Source organism: Salvelinus sp. IW2-2015, linkage group LG7 (assembly GCF_002910315.2).
Source record: "Salvelinus sp. IW2-2015 linkage group LG7, ASM291031v2, whole genome shotgun sequence".
Lineage (NCBI taxonomy): Eukaryota > Metazoa > Chordata > Actinopteri > Salmoniformes > Salmonidae > Salvelinus > Salvelinus sp. IW2-2015.
This window is the reverse complement of record NC_036847.1, coordinates 12,422,224-12,428,223: the sequence shown is the minus strand read 5'-3', so window position 1 is coordinate 12,428,223 and position 6,000 is coordinate 12,422,224.

Here is a 6,000-nt window from a genome sequence, read left to right as displayed (position 1 = left end):
GGTCTGGGGCGGTGTGTCACAGCATCATCGGACTGAGCTTGATGTCATTGCAGGCAATCTCAACGCTGTGTGTTACAGAGAAGACATCCTCCTCCCTCATGTGGTACCCTTCCTGCAGGCTCATCCTGACATGCATCCTCCAGCATGACAATGCCACCAGCCATACTTCTCATTCTGTGCATGATTTCCTGCAAAACAGGAATGTCAGTGTTCTACCATGGCCACCGAAGAGCCCGGATCTCAATCCCATTGAGCACGTCTGGGACCTGTTGGATTGGAGGGTGAGGGCTAGGGCCATTCCCCCCAGACARGTCCGGGAACTTGCAAGTGCCTTGGTGGAAGAGTGGGGTAACATCTCACAACAAGAACTGGCAAATRTAGTACAGTCCATGAGGAGGAGATGCACTGCAGTACTTAATGCAGCTGGTGGCCACACCAGATTACTGACTGTTACTTTAGATTTTGACCCCCCCCCCTTTGTTCAGGGACACATTATTCAATTTCTGTTAGTCACATGCCTGTGGAACTTGTTCAGTTTATGTCTCAGTTGTTGAATCTTATGTTCATACAAATATTTACACATGTTAAGTTTGCTGAAAATAAACGTAGTTGACAGTGAGAGGACATTTCTTTTTAAAATAAATTTGTGTTTGTGCTACAAAACAACCTAGCTTGTCCAGCATCTACTGCACAGAGTTTAGTTGGTCCTCTGTAGCTTAGTTGGTAGGGCATGGTGCTTGCAACAACAGGATAATAGGTTCAATTCCCGGGACTACCCATAGGTAAAATGTTTTATGCATGTCTAAGTCGCTTTGAATAAAAGTTTCTGCTAAATGGCATATACGCTGAGTATACAAAACATTAAGGACACCTGCTCTTTCCATGACATAGACTGATTAGGTGAAWCCAAGTGAAAGCTATAATCCCTTTTTTGTGTCACATGTTAAATCCACTTCAATCAGTGTAGATGATGGGGAAGAGACAGGTAATAACAGGTAATAATAATAAACAAGAATTACAAGGATCATTTATGTTGGTGGTTAGGGGAACTAAAAACAAAGGTTAGGAGAACTAAAATGACAAATGTTAGGTGAATTTACGTAGCAGGTTAGGTGAATTGGGTTAGGTTTAGAATACTTTCGTTTCTGTCTCGAGTAACTAGACCATTAGTAAGTGRCATACGTCTTGGAGGTGCTCAGAAATATGTAAAGTATATTTCGTATGGCTCTGAGGCCAGGCTGGAGTTTGATGTAAACTAGGAAGGTAAACAGGGCACATACATAAATAAAGTCATTTTTCTCACAATCCTCTCACCACAAACGTAGTTATCATATTTTCAAGATATCGCCAGTCTAGAGCAATCAGTGGCTGTGATAAACAAAGATAGGGCCTCCACGGTTGAAAAGAGGGATGGAAAATGCCAAGCTCTAACAGATCTTAACAATTCTTCCTGCTAAATAATTGACCTACTTGGTAAGGAAGAGGGGAGGACATTGTCTTTTATATGAGTATAACATGATAATATTGTATTGTTAACTCCTCCCTGTACGGATATAACTTTGTGTACCCTGTTAATTATGATCTAAACTCTTGACAGTATGTAAATACTTCTATTGTTTCGGTAAAAGTTGTAGCCTTTGTTTGTATTGTCATGATTGCTAATATCTGTGGTGTGATCGTCTGGTATATTATGTGTATTGTATATTGTAAAACATTTATTCAAATGTTCATCCTAAAAATAAAAAAATACATTTTATAACAGTASTACTTGTTACAGTACTAGTTATGTATACTGAACATGTTCATATGAGGAAATCAGTCAATTTAAATAAATAAATTAGGCCCTAATCTATGGATTTCACATGACTGGGAATACAGATATGCATCTGTTGGTCAAAGATAACTTTAAAAAATGGGTCTTACAATGCCCTCAGTATCTCATTACGGTATTTTTGTGCATTCAAATTGCCATCAATAAAATGCAATTGTGTTCGTTGTCTGTAGTTTATGCCTGCCCATACCATAACRCCACCGCCACCATGGGGCACTCTGTTCACAACGTTGACATCAGCAAACCACTTGCCCACACGACTTCATACATGTGGTTTGCAAATTCTCTAAAATGATGTTGGAGGTGACATATGGTAGAGAAATTAACATAAAATTCTCTGACAACAGCTCTGGTGGACATTCCTGCAGTCAACATCCCAACTGCACATTCCCTCAAAACTTGTGGCATTGTGTTGTGTAACAAATCTGCACATTTTAGAGTGGGCTTTTATTGTTCCCAATGATCAGATTATTGATATGCCACACCTGTCAGGTGGATGGATTATCGTGGCAAAGAAGAAATGCTCACTAACAGGGATGTAAAGAAATTTGTGCACAACATTTGAGATAAATAAGCTTTTTGTGCGCATAAAACCTTTCTGGGATCTTTTTTTACAGCTCATGAAACATGGGACCAACACTTTACATGTGGCATTTATATTTTTGTTCAGTGTATATCATTGTATTTGTGTACTTCYAATATACAAAATAAATTAATAATTTGTATGAATCGATGTTCACTGAGGCAGATAACAAAAGGAGCATATCGAAAGTTATATCCATTGATTCTTCAAAACGAAGGATGTTAGTTGATTTGGGGGAAATTGAGTTTGAGGGAAACTATAAAGGAAAGCATGGCACATACATTAATAAAGTCATTTTATACCGGTCTACTTGTGTATGACATTGTGTATGTGTATTTAAAATATACAACAATTAATTGATGTTTACTTAGGTGGCAAAATAACAAAAAAATTGCATAGAGGTTATATTCATTATAAAGATAATTTCCCGTTAAAAGTCTCAGTAGACAATACTATCAATTTTACATGACAAAAAACAACAGAATATTTCCCGACCATCATTTCGACCAATGTACATTACAATCTTAAGTGGGCACATATTTCCCTGTGTCAGCAGGTCATCCATGTTAAGAATGTGTGCATTTTTCCATGCATGTGGCTAGTATGCCCATATCCTCCACAGGGAGTTGGCATGAATGCCTGGCCTGCTCTGCCGTGGGSTTGATGGGCCAGCGTGTGCACTTGAGAGGGAGTGACACATGCCTGAATGTGAAAGTACATGAGATCCTGATGTAATAGAGAGAATGTCAGCCCATAGGCCTTGAGTGCAGCAGACAGCTGGGGCAGAGGGTGTGTGTGTTTGTGCATGGGCGCGCATGCACGTGTGTCTATGTGTCTGTGTGTATGGGAGACGTGAAAGGCAGAGCACTGCTTGTGGTGTGTATGTACAGTACATGTAAATTTGTTATGTTTTTTAGGGAACTAGGACCATGGGAGTTAGGAGACTTAAGCCCAATTTATGACACAATATGCCGGGGTGTCTGCGACGTAATTTAAAAAAAAGGTGAACCAACCTCCACTCCGGACAACACCTACAGTGGGGATAACAAGTATTTGATACACTGCCGATTTTGCAGGTTTTCCTACTTACAAAGCATGTAGAGGTCTGTAATTTTGATCATAGGTACACTTCAACTGTGAGAAACCTGTCTCTTATACACATCTAGATGTGTATAAGAGACAGGTATAAGTGCGTGTGTGTTTTTGTGCACGTACCTGTCTTTGTGCACGTTCGTGTGGGCGCGTCCTTTGGCTGCACATCTGGTGGGCTGGGATATATAGAAGTGTTTTTCTGTTCCAATGACATGACTGTACTGTCATGAGAGGCACGGTTTTGTGCCTGGCAGCTGGGAACATGGATCGCCGTCGTGTGACACAGTGTCTGTAAGAGACGCCTATTGTTTGGCCAAAACACTGTACATTGATGGGGCCCTGATACACAGTGGCATTGTAGGCCCTCGGCCCCCCACACTTCTGTGGCTACAGTATGGTGCATGTGTCATTGCCACGAGCCTGTATCTGCCTCGACAGGATACTCTCCCATGCATTTAAATCAGTGGCATGTTTCGTCCCAGTTTTACTGATTTCTCCAACAACAGTTCCGTTTCTTAGATCATCCTTTGCCCCATAAAGTCCTAGTAAGTCATATTCAGCCTCAAGATCTGTGAGAGTAGCCTATTTGAAAGGTGCAATTTCCTGGTTGCTAAAATTCTAATAGTTCACCTAATTTCAGTTTGTGACAAAACAAGCAGTCATTGTGTAGCGAATCATTGTACCATCTAAACCGCAGTGAAATATGTTTTCCAAAAKCAAAAATATTTTCAGCTGTTTAGAGCTGGTGTACAAAATCGAAAGTTAAAGACGCAAAAACGAAATGGAAGAAATGAAGCATAGCAATAGCGCACATAAAACAAATCTACAGCTTCTTAGACTTGCTTTCAATAAGAATGTGAGTTTGGTCGGGTCGCCCAAAAAGTTACATATTGCACCTTTAAAATTGGGTGAACTTTGCTTTCAGGTCAGAATATATTGGGTCCTGCCCTCTTACTGGTGTAGAAGAAGGATTAAATAGTGTGTTAACCTTAAAGTAGTAGTGTGTAAAAGTAGTCCTCATCTTGGCAGAGCAACACTGACATTTATCATATGGTTAACCCGTTTCTCAGAAGTCACAAAAGATGGCATGCATTGCACTCGTCTCGACATGTGGTGGCAACATTTGAAACACATGATCCCTGTAACTCAACTTGACAAGTCAAGGGAGGTTGAGCCCAATTGCACAATGTGAGACTTTTATATGAAAGTATAGCTTTTTTTTCTCTTGCTTTTAAAAAAATGGATGATTACGTATTATTCTGATGCTTTCTTAATTAAGTTACAATAATTGATTGATTTACAACAAATATACTCGCGAGACGTGAACCTTAAGCAAACGCAGAACTATTGAGTCAAATTCTACCACACATCACACAAAAAATGCTCCAATGCTGTGAGACTGACACATCAAGTACATCCATACTTACAGAGTTTACAATTGTGCCATAGTTTATAGGCTATCTTTCTTCTCCATGGAATCCCCTTTAGTCAACTGGCACATGCACCTCATGCTACTTTTGCTTATATTTCAAAGGTGGGGAGGTCAGGCTCTTGAGGTCAGGCTCTTGAGCCCAGTTTACAGTCAAGTGTGTGAGAGCAGCAGTAGCTCCAGTCGTGGCCTCTTACTACCATCACAATGTCTAGTTTGGCCTACAGAGTTTTGATATCGGAACAACCCCCTGTGGATAACCAACCAACCGACAACATGAAAAGAACCCCGCCTCCTCATTGATCACATGATAAAAAACGTCTCCAACGATATGACGGTCTAACATGTGCAGGTATTCATATAGCCCTCTCAAAGAATGTTCTGTATGTTGACATGATTATGAAAGCGGGAGATATGCCATGAGAACAGCTGCTCTATCAGTGTACTGTAGGTGCTGGATTAATGCAAGGCAGCTTGTGGCTCAATTGACAATTGTTGAGAAAACAGGTCTGGTAAGTTTTGGACGCATTAAAGACATTCCCCAAACAGCCATTGTGGGTTAAATTGGTCTGCTGTGTTTGTTCCTTTCTTTTTTCTCTGTAAACTACAAAAATGAATCCACCAAAMAAACATACAGTACTGCTAAAAATATTGCATGTTTACAAAATAAAACATGTAAATAAACASTCATAAGTTATCCAGTGTTTGATTGTAGACTACTTGACACAATATACGTTTGTGAAGAAAGCAAGGTCAATGTAAGTGTAGACCTATCTAGGATACAACGGATTCAACAAGCCTCCAAATGTTAACCACTTTTACTTATTATAACATTTACTACTATCTGCAATTGTATAATGAGCCACATAATTATATATTATCAAAAAAAGCAAGGTATTCTTTGATAGATGTAGTCTGCAGCATCAGATGCTGTCAGATGGAGAAAGTGATGTCAATCTTCCTCTATACATTGGGACATAGTGCACTCAGGTGGAGAATGAAGCTAATGCATGTCTGTGTCTGCAGAACTGCTGGTTTTCACCTTCCCTCAAATCTGGGACCTGG